This window comes from Danio rerio, chromosome 16 (genome assembly GCF_052040795.2).
Source record: "Danio rerio strain M-AB ecotype USA chromosome 16, GRCz13ab, whole genome shotgun sequence".
Classification (NCBI taxonomy): domain Eukaryota; kingdom Metazoa; phylum Chordata; class Actinopteri; order Cypriniformes; family Danionidae; genus Danio; species Danio rerio.
In genome coordinates, this window is record NC_141036.1 from 52,772,162 (window position 1) to 52,788,749 (window position 16,588).

Sequence of the window (16,588 nt, forward strand, 5' to 3'; positions counted from 1 at the left end):
TGTCCCAGTTGTTGTTTTGTTTATCTTTTGCCAATGCCAAATTTATTGAATCTCTTTAGATATAGCAAATCTTGCATTTTTACATTTCTTAGGTCTGTGTTTCAGTCAGAATCAATATTGGCCAATGGCAGATGGTGGTTGCTCACTCTTCTCTTCCTCCTCTTCTATGCTAAGTTGAAGTATGAGGTAGAATTAAACTGAATGATGGAGGTTCATAAGCCATTAAAACAATGTTTGAAATTAAGGATGTTTTATACACTATTAAAAAATGATTGACTTTATTGTATGATTTGACCCCTTTGCTCCCTTTCCTTTACCCCTAGTTTTGCACAAATGGGGTGTCTCAATTCTGTTTGGTTTGGAGGCATAGGGATAAGACCATATAGCCCTTCATTTTTCAGCACCACATACAAACAAAAGAGTATAAGAACCAAGCAAGAAGATGCCAAAAGCTAAAACAAAATGAGCATTAATAAGGATTTTTACTACAAACAAGCATCAGATTTATTACATTCATAGCGGTGTTAATGTGTTATGGTCATGATCTTTAAATAAATAAATTGCAAAATATAAAATAAACACAAACATTTACTAATCCTTTAAGAACTGCAAATAAATGAATAATGATTAAAATAGTATAAATGCTTTTCACTGCACCTCTGGTATGTTGTTTTCTTGTGGTAACCATGAAAATATAAGCACTGTAAATACAAAGTATTGTTTTGTGCATCTTACAACACATGGAGGCTTGTACCAAAGTCCCTTTAAGGCAAGTCATTTCACTTGCTGGTCATCTTTGGAACGCCTGTCGGGCAGTATGCCCGGGCATTCTGTTTGAATGGGGAAACATCAAATTCTCCAAAACTGCTTGCCAAGTTTACGATTACATTACATATTACGAATAACCAATAAAATTAAACAACAACTGTCTCTTTATGCTCTTTATGTCTTTATATTTCTAAATGTTCGTATCCCACAAAATCTGCAGAAACTCACGTCTGGTCCAAGCCCCTCCTCCAGAGGATTGTCATTCTATAGCGATCGTTGATTGGCCTGTACTAGAAGGCGGGCTTTATTCACATCTTGTGTATTCTATAGTCTTTGCTTGTACGTGACATGGACTACAATGCCTTTTGTTGACATTAGTAAGTGTAAAGCTGTGATTTTTATGTTACTAGGCAACCGCTTTATCAACGTTCTTAGTGCTGGAGTGCATGACATCGAAAACATGAGGTTTTATGTTCAATAATACAGAAGCATCATCACTCATGCACTACAGTATGCTCAACTTCCATGTGAATGAATTGAAAATGATGCATTTATGGAGTTCGCAACCTGTGCTAGTGACGACATGATGATGAGGATGTGTGTACTATGGTGTCCCGTTACCTGGAGGGGGTTTTCTATCCATGCTCCTTCACACTCTGTTTCAACAATGTAAAAAATGCTGGGTTTCACACAATTTATTTGTGTTGGGACAACATAAGGGAATTAAGTTAATGTATTAGTTTTGAAGAATTTAAGTTGATTGAACATGAAATAATTCAGTTAAAAAAGTAAGAATTGTGTTTTTCATCTCATTTTACACACGTTGTTTGGATAAACAGCTAATATATTTTTTTGACTGAAGCAAATAAAATTGAATCAGGATTGATCGTAATCCTGTTGCTCTTTCAGCAATTATTAAGTAAATGAACTATAATTATCAAAATTAGGTTAAGTTAACATGACAGTTACAAATTACAATGAGTTTACTAACAATTATTTTTTAAATTAAATGGTCACACTTAATTTTAATGTATAATTCATGCTATAAACAAACCACAAGCAAAACATTTAGACTTTTAGCCCAATAAACTACTGATCAGCTGTTAAATAATAGTTATTAAAGGGGATCTATAATGCAAAAATCACTTAAGGGGTTTAAACACAGTTGTATAGCAACAGTCTGTGTACATTATCTGCTTTAAATGGTAAAAATTTATTAATTAATTGTTTTATCATCACAGTTCATAAAAACTGTCTGCAAAAACAATTTGATTGACGTTCTCCCATTGTACGTGTCATCAGAGGGGGAAAGCCCCGCCCATTTGTGTCAATCTCTCATTCATAAAGCTGCGGTCACACTAGAGTTTGTGTATGCGAAATCCTTTTGTATGGCGCTGCGAAAAAAGGCGGGATTAAGCAATATTATTAGAGAATATTAAAGCGAGCGATTGCTCCATGTTTTAAATTTCTGTCCAGAGAGGTCATGGTTTGATCCTCGATTGGTCTCACGCAGTCAAATGATGTGATTTCACAGGTCAGAGTTCACCAAGCTTGAACTTTGCACAGCAGCGACCTGTAAAACTTAACGCATGACCCTGCGTTTCCGGAAGTCTACGGGGAGAAAAGTCAAGTGTGACTGCAACTTTATAGGTGTCCCATTTCTTAGGGGGATTTTTCTATCCATGCTCCTTCACACTGTTTCAAGGCTGTAAAAAATGCTGGGTTTCACACAATTGATTTGTGTTAGGACAACATGAAGGAGTTGAGTTAATGTATTAGTTTTTAAGTTAATTGAACATGAAATAATTCAGTTAAAAACATAAGAATTGTGTTGTTTTAACTAATTTTACACACCTAGTTTGGACAAACAGCAAACACATTTTTTTTAAGTGAAGCAAATAAAATAAAATTGGGATTGATCGTAACCCTGTTGCTCTTTCAGCAATTATTAAGTAAATGAACTATGGATAATTATCAAAATTAGGTTAAGTCAACAAAACAGTTAGAAATTACAATGGGTTTACTCTTAATTTTTATATAATTTAATGGTCACACTTAATTTTAATGTATAATTCATGCTATTAACAAACCATGAGCAAAACATTAAGACTCAATAAATTGCTAATCAGCTGTTTATTAATTGTTATTAAAGTGGACCTATTATGCAAAAATCACTTTAATAAGGGTTTTAAACACAGTTGTGTAGCGACAGTCTGTGAATATAACCAGCCTCTATTGGTAAAAATTGAATAATTGATTTTTTATCATCACACAGATAAAAACAGTCTGCAGAAACACTTTGATTGACGTTCTCACATTTTACGTGTCATCAGATGGGGTAAGCCCCGCCCATTAGTGACAATCTCTCCCTTATTAGCATAAGATGTTATTGTTGATTTCGAATCTAAATTGCATTTAAAGTGACAGTCACCACAAATGGCACAATTAGGTTCAAATCCTAAAAGGGGATGTTTCAAAGAGTTATAAACATTATTTAAGTGGTATTTTTGAGCTGAAACGTCACATTCACACTCTAGGGACATCAGAAAATTTATTTTAAATCTTGTAAAAAGCATTTAACATCTTAATAAGAGGCAGGTGTTAAGCTAATTGTTAATTAATTGTTACTTAAACTAAAGTGTTAACTAAAATAATTAATCGTTTTTTAGATGATCTGCACATTCTCACCATTTATTTTAAGTTTCATCTATGCCAAAAAATCCTGCCATTTTCACTTGATTTTGATATATCAGATTTAGGGGTGTCACGATTTCGATTTTTAATCGAAATCGATCAAAATTTATGCACAATTTCGATTATCGAATCAAAAAATAGAATCGTCGATGCTGCCACGCCCCCATGTCAGGTCAGCTTGGCTTGCCAAGCGGGAAAAAAACAGGCTTGTTGAAGTGCTTGTTAAACTGCAGAAGCAGGAGACCCGTCGACAGAACTTAAACCCTCTCCTCTTTCAATGAAGTCGCCGGTGTTTAAGCATTTTGGATTTCCAGTGAGTTATGTTGACAACGTTCGTGTTGTCGACAAAAAAAAACACAGTTTGCAAGCTCTGCTATGTACGTATTACCTACGGTTCGTCCGATAGACAACACTGGCATCGCGATCCTCCGCCCGCCCCGGTTGCAAATCCGCTCGCGAAAAGTACACACTCAGGCCCTGTTTACACTGTCTTTGTTTTTAAATGGCATTTTAAAACGACAACGATTCGACTTCCACAGTGGCGTGTGGCATTTCTGAGCAGCCCTCCTTCCTCTCTGCCTCTGAAAATGCACATCACGTGACCACACAGACACAGACGCACACACAGCCATGCGCTCGAGACAGCAGGTCCAGGCAGTCAGAGGACTGCTTCAATCTTTCACTCACTTGTACTTAGTCATTTTAGCGAACACCTTAGATACTGTTGGCTGGTTCCTGTTGGTTTTGTGTCTTTTTTACCGACGCCATTATAACGACACAGATCACTGCCTATTCACGAGTACCGCAGAAAAAGTGATTGACAGGTGGTAATTATGTGTGTATCTTGCCTTTATTCATTTACTGTATGATTTGTTTATGGGTAAAACAAAGACCATGCAGGCCAGGTAGTTTAAACGGCAGGCTACAAATAATTAATTGGTCATTAATTAATTAATTATTCATAATCGAAAATCGAATCAAATCGTGCCTTTAGAATCGAAAATGTGATCGAATCGAGGATTTGGAGGATCGTGACACCCTTAATCAGATTACACAACTATATGAGTTGCTTACAGCTTGTCATGTTGACTTTGTCGTACATAATCTGGAATATTCCTTCAATTTGTCACACCCGCGACATGAGATAAGACAAGATGACGAACGGGACTAAATGTAATGCAAACTAATGACTGAAGCTCCTCAAATCAAAGTCAGGAGGAGTTTGTTAAAGATGCACATCCTCCCTCTGATGTAATGATCTCATTATCTAATGCAAGAGTTTGTCATAGCGCAGAAAAATTCTATGTGTATGACAGCGTAAAACTCCTTTAATGGGCTCAAGAAACATCCCTGTCCTGACCTGCTTCACGTGTAAATCACGCTGGTGTTGAAATATGGCCGATTTAAAGCCGAATGTTGCGTGGAAATGATTTGAAGGAAGATGTTTGTCGTCTGTACTTGTGATCTCCCACAACACTGCCTTATTCTCTCTTTAAAGTTGTTCCCTCGCAGCACTTGAAAGGCTGACGCATCCATTAGAGTGTTTCAGCTACAATGGCTGGAGTTGTGCTTGATTTGAAGCGCTCTGAGAGCTCAGTCTACCGTAAACAACACTCTGTTGTTGAGTTCCAGTGTGTCTCCTTTTTCCTGGATATATTGTGTTTTTTGAGGATCAGTTTCAGAGCTGGATTGTAACTGTATAGCTTTTGCCTTCCTGGATTACAGTGGTCATTTCATTCAATATGTGGTCAGTAAAAACTAAATATATATTACTGTTTAAAGGAACACCCTTTTTTTTTTTTTGGAAAATATGCTAATTTTATAGCTCCCTTGGAGTTAGTTGAGTATTTCCATTTTTGAATCCTATCAGTCAATCGCTGGGTCTGGCGGGAGCACTTTTAGCTTATCTTAGTTTAGCATAAATCATTTAGTCTGAATAGACCGTTAGCATCTCTATCAATAATGACCAAAGAGTTTCAATAATATTTTATCATTTCAAGCCTGACTCTTGATACCTCTTAAGACTGACAGAAAAAAATTCTAGTGAGATATGACTGTTCAACGTAACTTGGAGGAGCATTGAAATTAAAAAAGTGAAGTGTTGCTTTAATAATTCTATCCATCCATCCATCCATCCATATTTATTTTTTCTATTGTTTCTATCCATCCCTGCATCCATCCATCCATCCATCCATTCATCCGCCCATCCATCCTTCTTTACTTTTACTTTCCTGTTGTTTCCATTCATCCATCCATCCTTCTCTACTTTTTGTTTTCCTGTTGTTTTCATCCATCCATCCATCCTCCTATACTTTTCTTTTTCTTTTGACTTCATCCATCTGTTCATCTGTCCATCCATCCTTCTCTACTTTTTGTTTTCCTGTTGTTTCCATCCATCCATTCATCCATCCATCCATCCATCCATCCATCCATCCATCCATCCATCCATCCATCCATCCATCCATCTCTACTTTTATGTTGTTTTCATCCATTCATCCATCCATCCATCCATCTCTGCGTTTATTTTTGTATTGTTCCCATCCATCCATCCATCTGTCCGTTCATCTGTCCATCCATCCATGCATCCATCCATGCATCCATCCATCCATCCATCCATCCATCTCTACTTTTATGTTGTTTTCATCTATCTATCCATCCATCCATCCATCTCTGCATTTATTTTTGTATTGTTCCCATCCATCCATCCATCTGTCCGTCCATCTGTCCATCCATCCATTCATCCATCCATCCATCCATCCATCTCTACTTTTATGTTGTTTTCATCCATCCATCCATCCATCCATCCATCCATCCATCTCTGCGTTTATTTTTGTATTGTTCCCTTCCATCCATCTATCTGTCAGTCCGTCCATCCATTCATCCATCCATCCATCCATCCATCTCTGCGTTTATTTTTGTATTGTTTCCATCCATCCATCTGTCCGTCCATCTGTCCATCCATCCATGCATCCATCCATCCATCCATCCATCCATCCATCCATCCATCTCTACTTTTATGTTGTTTTCATCTATCTATCCATCCATCCATCCATCTCTGCATTTATTTTTGTATTGTTCCCATCAATCATCTATCCATTCGTCCATCCGTCCATCCATCCATCCATCCATCCATCTCTGCGTTTATTTTTGTATTGTTCCCTTCCATCCATCTATCCGTCAGTCCGTCCATCCATCCATTCATCCTTCTCTACTTTTATAGTGTTTCCATTCATCCTTCTATCCATCCATCCATTCATTCAAATGCATTTTTATTTATTTTTAAGGTTATTTTTTTGATCCTTCTTTAACAATTTGACAATTTTAGTAGCGTTTTTATACCATGATATGTAAAAAATAAAAATAAGTCTGTTTCCAGTAAATATGTAAAATAATGTTAAAAATTTGTTTTGTGTTCATAACAAACTCATTACCCCCTGTAAGCCAAAAATGCCGCGTTTTACTTGAAAATTTCCTTTATTTATGATTACTTGATTGTTTATGCTTACAATATTTATTTTTTTCAGACAGTTATGATAAAATTAATGTTTTATTTAAATGAAAAAGTAGCATGATAAAAATGCTCATTTTAGAAGACACTTTTGCAGAGGCTCTTGCATCTGATACATACAGTGTTTGTGATTTTAAATTCATATATGTCTCATCATATTTGGCAATTACATATACTATTGTCAAAGCTTGCCTGGATAAATAAAACAACATAATATTATTATTTTTATGAATTATTAAACAATAAAACTGATCTGATCAATAAAATATTGCAATTCAAGTATATATTTAATACCATTTTATTTTATTTTATTTTGTATACTACCTAATGTACCTACATTCTGCTTACAAGTGCATTAACTTGTGCCAAGCTTGGAAGTTGGCAACACAAGTCTTGAAATACAAGCAGGCAGTAAGTTTATTTGAGTTTATATCTGTTTTTAAATTGTATTTTGGGAGCTTGATCTTTCTTCCAACAACTTTTAACCTGGAACCTATTGACATGTTTAATAGTTTAAAATGATATATTGTCTTGGCTGGTATTAAATATTACACTACAAAAACCTTGTAATAAACTGCCAGTGCATGTTCTGCCATTTTACAGACTCATTTCTATCTACAGGTATTTATTATTTCTTATGCATTATATTATTTCAATTTCAAAATACTAAAATGTCCAAAGTCACTTTGTTAAACGGTAGACTTTAATTTTCAACATCAAAAGTCGACAGAGGAGAGATCAACATCCCATAAATCAATTTACACCCGTAAATAAACAAACAAAACAAAAAAAAACCAACTGTTAATCACAAAATATGGAAACTGTTAATTAACAGATATTTTTACAGTGTTGGGGAAATTTGTCTTGGACCCTAGTGCTGCATTTGCATACACTGAACAAAACAAACAGCACATTTGCGCAAAGCTTGGCAACACAAGTCTTGGCAACACAAGTCTTGAACTACAGTAAAAAGCAGCCAATCAGAATCAGCATTAGGTGGTCAGGTGGTCATGCACATGTGTTTCCTTCGGTACACATTGGAGTCGAATGATTAGATTTGTGTGTGAACTGAAAGGGCCTGGCGAGCGTCTGTCAGCCTTCAGTCCATTAGGAGAGAGGAGGTGAGGACAGGGCTAAAGACACACCGCATCTTAACACCAGACGCTCCCCGGAGAGCCTATTTTTATCTGCTCTGCTTATCACAGGCCTGTCCGCCTCTTCAATCTTATTTCAACTGAGCTCCCCGAAGATAAAAGAAACGTGCGAGTTTTTTTCTTTTTCAATTATTTTTATTTTTAGGATGACGCTTGTCTTAATTTAGCTCAGATCAGCAGATGCGATGCGTTCGGATTCGCAGTTTTATTTGACACATACACGCTCTGGGTTGAAATTAGCAGGAACATTTAACATTTTAGTGCTGGAAGGGGAAAAGCAGTTTTTTTTTTACATTTTAGGTGTTTTCGGCTCAATGCGTCAACTAATCAATGTTCACTTTTAGCACTTCTAAGCTGAAGTGATTTATTTATTTTTAATCTGGTTGATCTAGATTGTGGCAAATCTGATGTTAACAAGCTTCAAGTAGACATGAAATACACTGACCATTTGGATTGACCTTTTGTAGCTCTCCACAGTCTTGTACCTTTCTCTTTTTGTCACATTATCATATACTGTACACTCAGCGGCCACTTTATTAGGTACACCTTACTAGTACTGTGTTGGGCCCACTTTTGCCTTCAAAACTGCCTTAATACCTTGTGGCATAGATTCAACAAGGTTCTGGGAATATTCCCAGAGATTTTGGCCCATATTGACATGCTTGCATCACGCAGTTGCTGCAGATTTGTCATCTGCACACCTTTAAAACTAATATCCCATTCCACTATATTCCAAATGTGCTTTATTGGATTGAACTCTGGTGACTGTGGACGCCATTTTAGTGCAGCAAACTCAATGTCATGTTCAAGAAACCAGTCTGAGATGATTCACACTTTATGACATGCTGTGTCATCCCAGAAGATGGGTACACTGTGGTCATAAAGGGATGCACATGGCCAGCAACAACACTCAGGTAGGCTATGGCGTTGACACAATGCTCATTTGGTACTACTGGGCCCAAAGCGTGCCAAGAAAATATCCCCCACACCATTACACCAACACCAGCAGTCTGAACCGTTGATACAAGACAGGATGGACCCGTGCTTTAATGCTCTTGAGACCAAATTCTGACTCTATCATCCGAATGTCACAGCAGAAATCGAGACTCATCAGACCAGGCAACGTTTTTTCAATCTTCTATTGTCCAATTTTGGTGAGCCTGTGTGAATTGTAGCCTCAGTTTCCTGTTCTTAGCTGACAGGAGTGACACCCGGTGTGGTCTTTTGCTGCAGTAGCCTATCTGCCTCAATGTTGGATTTGTTGTGCATTCAGAGATGCTCTTCTGCAGACCTCGGTTGTAACGAGTGGTTATTTGAGTTACTGTTGGCTTTCTATCAGCTGGAACCAGTCTGGCCATTCTCCTCTGACCTCAACAAACAATTTGCGCCCACAGAGATGCCACTCACTGGATATTTTCTCTTTTTCAGACCATTCTCTGTAAACCTTAGAGATGGTTGTGCGTGAAAATCTCAGTAGATCAGCAGTTTCTGAAATACTCAGAACAGCCCGTCTAGCACCAACAACCATGCCACATTCAAAGTCATTTAAATCACCTTTCTTTCCCATTTTAATGCTCGGTTTGAACTGCAGCAGATCATCTTGAACATGTCTACATGCCTAAATGCATTGAGTTGCTGCCATATGATTGGCTGATTAGAAAATTGTTAACAAGCAATTAGACACGTGTACCTAATAAAGTGGCCAGTGAGTGTATGTCTTTGTTTCAAATCCACGCTTGCAATAATTATATTTTTCTTATAAAATACCAGTGCAGCTGTTTAGAGGTCACTACTGGTTAATGATGTCAGAACTGATTAATTTTTAGATGTACGAATGGTGTTTTATGTAAAAAAAAAAAAAAAAAGTGGGCTAATTTATTGCATATTTAATATCTTAGTTTTTATAATGTCCAAGTATTGATAAAATTACTGATGAAGTGGGTGGAAAACTATTGCTCACTATTGATTGGATAACCCAGTAAATTTTTGATGCAATATTATGTGTACACGTCATGTAAATACACTGTATTAATCAATGTTGGCCTTCTGGACTCTTCATGCATCTATACTGTTTTCTGGCACTTTCTGCCATAGTATTATGGTTTACTCATCATCTCATGAGCTATAGAGGCGGCAGCTCTCAATTATGAATTATTCACCCATTGCGTTCAGTTCCAGGGTTTGACATGAATTTATTGCACCGCGATCCTCTGTGTCTTCTGTTACTAATGCTGTGCAGAATAATAAACTCAGCACTGGCTGCTGGTTGGTTTATTTGTGCCCATGGAGTGAGAGATGACAATAACCAAATGTATTATTCGTATACTTTTTTTGCTGTTGTTGCCGTATGCATTTTGTACACTCAACAATATGCAGGGAATGTATTACAGGGAATGTATTTACCAAGGGGTGACACGGTGGCTCAGTGGTTAGCACTGTCGCCTCACACCAAGAAGGTCGCTGGGTTCGAGTCCTGGCAGGGTCAGTTGGCATTTCTGTGTAGAGTATGCATGTTCTCTCCGTGGTTGTATGGGTTTTCTCCGGGGGTTTCAGTTTCACCCAAAAGTTAGTTTCCTAGTACTGGGCTGCAGATGGTAGGTCATCTGCTGTGTAAATTGGCAGTACTGTACATTCCTGTGGCAACCCCTGATGAAAAAAGTACTAAGCCAAAGGATAACAAATGAATGAATGCATTTACCAAATTGCTTACCATATAATGTTTCGAGAGGTGACGCAGTGGCGCAGTGGGTGGTGCTGTCGCCTCACAGCAAGACGGTCGCTGGTTCGAGCCTCGGGTGGGTCAGTTGGCGTTTCAGTGTGGAGTTTGCATGTTCTCCCTGCGTTCGCGTGGGTTTTCTCCGGGTCCCCCACAGTCCAAAGACATGCAGTACAGGTGAATTAGGTAGGCTAAATTGTCCGGATGTATAAGTGTGAATGGGTGTGTGTGTGTGGGTGTTTTCCAGAGATGGGTTATGGCTGGAAGGGTATCCGCTGTGTAAAAACGTGCTGAATAAGTTGGCAGTTCATTCCACTGTGGCAACCCCAGATTAATAAAGAGACTAAGCTGAAAAGAAAATGAATGAATGAATGAATAATGTCTCGAGATGTGATCATTTAAATATTTTATAATATTTTATTTGATTTTATTTTTTAGGGAATACATGTGGGAAATGGGAAATGTGATTACCTTAATTTAATTTTATCATTTTTAATTTAATTTAATGTTTACGGGAATACATTTAACAAAATGTGATCTATTTTTAATTTAATTTAATTTAATTTAATTTAATTTAATTTAATTTAATTTAATTTTAATTTAATTTAATTTAATTTTTAATTTAATTTAATTTAATTTAATTTAAATTTAATTAGTATTGGTTGTGAATGGAGTAATAGGCAGTTCAGTCTTCTGTGACGACCTCTGATAAATGGTGGAAAGTAATTTATTATATTATTTATTTTATTCGTTATATATTTATTCTTCTTCTTATTATTATCAAATAAAATTAATTAATTAACTTTAAGTTAAATTAAATTAAAATAGATAGAAATTTTGTTAGATCACATATTATTTAAAAAACTAGATGCATAAATAAATTAGTAATTCATAACTGTGTACTTTAGAAGAACCATAGATGCTATTTGCAGACATTTGTCATGAAAATCAATTAAAATGCCAAGCAAATGCATCCATCTTGCATATAAAAACAAACGATTGAGTCCAAGAATGTATTTTGCACGTTTAATATTCTAAGCTTTGTATATTCTCATAAATGATTTTTCAAAATAATAAGATACGGTGAGCACTTGCACGTATTTATGAAGAACACAATATTCCAGCTATAAAAGGCATTCAAAGAAGTCTTTCCCCTCGGTTCAAAGCGAGTGTGACTAATGACTGCACTAATGCGAGCAGACACAGTCTTATATCTCAGTATAAACTCATAAACAGTTGCCTTATATATAAATGATGTTCTGGCATTCATTGATATAATCATATTCACGCAGTTAGTGGGCCCAACGCGACACCAAGTCAGATTTTCTCTTTAATATTATGTAGATGTAAATGTAAAGTCACAGACTGAAATGCATGACCTTTAAATGTGTTGCTGTGAGGCGTCAGTATAATAATAATCTCTACCGCCGGCGTCTTTGTCTCTGTTAGAGTGCGAAAGCTGGAGAAATGCTGTCTTATCTCACCGACGTGGCTGATGAGCGTCTAATCCTTAAATTACTGTCATTTCCGTCATCATTTAGACTGCGCATCAAGTGATGAAAGTAAAACCTTGCGCATAGATGCATATTTGAACTGTCTCCAAAAAGATATTTGGACTTTTTAGAAGAGTATGATGACAAGCTTAACACGTATTTGGCTTATAACGTTTTTAAAAGATAAAACGTTGTTAAATAAGTCAGAAGTTCATTGCATGTTTAACCGCTTCAGACTTAAATTATGTTCCAAGTTTCTGAAAAATATAAAAGTATGTTTTTCTTGAGGCTCCTATAAATGAGACCAAATTATAATAATAAAAGTTTTTCAGCCTTTAAGGACAGTATATATATATATATATATATATATATATATATATATATATATATATATATATATATATATATATATATATATATATATATATATAATAGGTGGGCATAGATTCCTTTTTTTTTAATCTAGATTATTCTCTGAATTAATCTAGATTAAAATGGCTCATTTGAATTTTGCCAAAGGCATTCAGAATATGTGCTCTACCCAAATAATAAGTCTTTGAGAACGGGTTTCTCAAGCCAGGTGCGCATTAGACCAGGGGCTCATCTCCTGTTTTCAAAATGCATCACAAACTGCTTGAGAAACTGTTCTACTATTATAATTGGTAATGAAAATAAATGATTTTCAATAAGATACTTGTGTTTACTAACTGTTTACTCAGTTAAACAGGAATTTTAACCTGTAGGCCTACATAAGCTTCACACAGCAATTTCCTTGTTTTTTTTGATCACTTTAATCTGACTAAAGTCATCACTGAACTAAACAGAAATGGAATTAAGATGTGGAGTTTGCATATATTAGTGACATTATTAAAGTAAACACCGCAATCAAACTATTACTGTCATGCAGGACTTTTCGTCATATTTTGCGACAAGATCCACACACGCGGCTGTCAGTAAAGGACCACACACACACACACACACACACACACACACACCCACCCACACACACAAACACACATGGTGAAATGCGGTTTTTGAAATGAAAATGAAATGAAAGTTTTTTTTCTTTCCATTTGTCATGCGTTATTAAATTCCATAACACTCTCACTAGTCCTCACTCCTTATTTGCGTCTAATACCCCAGTTTGTTATGTGGGCATGAATAAAAAGTTCATGAGTTAAAGTGAAACTGCTGAACTGCAATTAAAGACAGGCATCCTGCTGATTTGATTCAGAAGGGCACTTTTTTGTCTGACAGCTCACCGGTCGGGTATATACCCGCGCTAAAATATCAAGGTGAAAGTCATCATAGCTTACGTATATAATGTACATTTACCAGTAGGAATGAAATTGTATGAACATTTTAATGTATGTATATACAGTTTAAGGACAAAATTATTAGCCCCTTTAAGACATTTTTTTTTCAATAGTCTGCAGAACAAACCATCGTTGTACTATAACTTGTCTAATTACCCCAACCTGCCTAGTTAACCTAATTAACCTAGTTAAGCCTTTAAATGTCACTTTAAGCTGTATAGAGGTGTCTTGAAAAATATTCAGTCAAATATTATTTACTGTCATCATAGCAAAGATAAAATAAATCAGTCATTAGATATTAGTTATAAAAACTATTATGTTTAGAAATGTGTTGAAAAAAATATCTGTTTAACAGAATTTGGGGAAAAAATCAAACAGGGGACCGAATAATTCTGACTTTAAACTGTATGTATTACACCATCTTTGCATCAAATTACAAAAGTACCGCTTATGCAAAATGTTTATAATACAGCATCTAAGGGGCTGAGACTTTCTTTTATTATTTCAGCAAATACAGTTGTAAAAAAATGATGTACTCTCCCATTCACTGCGCTCTAAGTTTACCCCCCTATGATCGACTTTCGCTACTGAGCAACCCGGAAATGTTAAAAGGGACTTCACATTTCTGAGGGTAACTTTAGTTGTTTTACCTTCAATTCGCTTAAATTTATAAAAAATACTAAGCTAATGTTCCTTAGAACATTTAAGCAGTTAAATGTCTCACTTTTGTGTGTTATTTTACATTTGTTTGCATTTTAAAAGCACATTTTTGCGTATAATTCTTTCCGGTAGCATTGTGAAAGTCGCTTCAAGAGATTGTCATCTAGTGAATTTGCGTTGGTTTCAAGCGTGGTGGTTTTTGATTTATGCTCTGTCATGGTAGTCTAGATTTAATCTAGTTTTTCCTTGAATGCTAAAACTGTATTTCTAAAGTCAGCTAAGAGAGCGGCTTGGTGGTCCTCTTAGAGTTTGGCGATAGCCATGATGCTAACTTCCGTGCCCTTGTCTCCATTTGCCTCCCTTCTCTGCTCCGCTTTGTATTTATGATTTTGATTATAATTTGCAGTTAAGCAGTGTACTGTAAAGACATTATCCAGTTGCAAGCAAAGGTAGAGTGAAATGTGGGGTTTAAAGTAAATAAGAAGTGAAAAGCGAGCCTAAATGCGTGTCTACTACATCCCTCGAAAGTCTTTTGCGTATAATTCTAATAATTATTTTGTTATATGCTTTATTAAACACACAATGTTCTTATACATTTGGCCCAAATCATTTCTAAACCTGCCTTCAAATCTCTCTAAGGGTTGTTTTTACAGCAGAACTGAATATTAAAACACCCAAAAACCATCTGAACACTTAAGTCGCTGTTAAAATGTCAAAACGTCACTGCATTCGATGACAACATGTGAAACCAACTGGCATTTATATTAAAGAAAAACAACGCAAGTGCACTTTCCAAGAAAAATAAATGCCTCAAACAATTCACAAAATCAATTCTTGCTGGCCGGCGCTTCTAAAGATTCACATTTCTGCTTTATGAATGATCCTCCTCTCCAAAATGTCATGTTGCATTCGCGGCGCGAATCAAACGGCGGCTGATTTGAAGTGTCAGTGGATCAGAGAAGTTCAGCCCGCAGCCGTGATTGTTTGCCTCTAATCGGATGTGATCGGCCGCTCCGTCTTGACCCACATTGCGCCTCTGGCTTTTGGTGCACTGGTCCTGGGGTGAGTTTCTCCCACTTCCGTCCTCTTTCTCTGGTCCCCGGCGGCGTTTCTGCATTGCATCTCCCTCTGGCCTGAAGACTGCAGCACAAAAACCCTCTTCTTAGTCAGCAGTGCCCCATTTACACACGCCGCCATGCACTGAGGTTGCCTGCGTTTTTCTTGTTTATTGCGGTGTGCTGAGTTGTTTCTGGCTGGATTAAGAACATTTGCAAATGCCATGGAATATATTAGACTTCAGCTGCTGTGGTGTGTTTAATATTGTGCTGTAAAACATTGTTTGCAAATGCTGGGGGAAAGTGTGTATGTTGAAAAACAAAGTCAGTTTATGGCTCACATTGAAAGTTCTTTCATCTCTCGTTGATTGAATTATTCAATATCTTCTTTTTTTTCCGGAAAATAAGATGATACTAGATTTTAATTGTTTTTAATTTGGTTCTTTCCCCATAGTCCAAAGACATGACTTGAAAAGACTGATTGATTGATTGAGTGTGTGTGGGTGTTTCCCTGTACTAAGTTGCACAATGGTAAACATATGCTGGAATAGCTGGCAGTTCATTCTGCTGTGGAAACCCCTAATAAATAAGGACTAAGCTGAAGAAAAATGAATGAATATTCAATTATAAAATGTCTTAGTCTGTCTCTATATGCAAACTCTGGTCTTAAATCTGTTTTGCAAAATAATTAGAGGACTGCAAAACATGCACTGTTTGTGATTTATGTTGCTTAGAATTTATTGTATTCAGTTTGCCATTACTCTAAGTTAAATATTATACCCATAATAAGTCCACAGTTTAATTTTGAGGGGCTCTCTTCCATGCATAATTCGAAAGTATTTATTTATTTATTTACTTACAGTTTTTTTTATTTAATTATAGATGTATGCAAACCTTTTATTAAGATTTCTGTTTTTTTCCAGTTTTTTTTTCAAAACTGTCTTGTAAAGGTGTTTTGTTTTGTTTTGTTTCAGATGTTTTTGTTTTTTTCAATAGTTTAGTTTTGTTTAGTTGGTTGAGCTTATTCTCTTAATGAGTTATAGGTGTGTTTTGAGAATAAACCAGTCAGAGTCTCATCTCCCATTCCCTTTAAGAGTCAGTTGCGTCGCGCCATGGCACATTTGCTATTTACATGGTGAACTTCGTAAGTGGAAAAACTGAATGCTTCACTAGTGAGAAAACAGTTCTACTAAGCTTTTCAATCATCATAGCACACGTGCTGCT

The 16,588-nt window shown here is 36.2% G+C and overlaps 2 protein-coding genes across 21 annotated transcripts in view; one reads left to right on the forward strand and one right to left on the reverse strand.

The window, feature by feature from the left end:
- The window catches only part of LOC147840426 (uncharacterized), a 362,844-nt gene that overhangs the window by 86,432 nt on the left and 259,824 nt on the right, over window positions 1-16,588 (reverse strand). The gene's annotated exons all lie outside the window — the stretch shown is intronic.
- Window positions 1-16,588, forward strand: part of thsd7ab (thrombospondin, type I, domain containing 7Ab) — a 279,181-nt gene that overhangs the window by 47,663 nt on the left and 214,930 nt on the right. For 4 of the 19 annotated variants that reach the window (XR_015510184.1, XR_015510186.1, XR_015510190.1 and 1 more), the window contains exon 1: window positions 8,032-8,236. The gene's annotated coding sequence lies outside the window, so the exon portion shown is untranslated. 19 annotated transcript variants of the gene reach the window in all.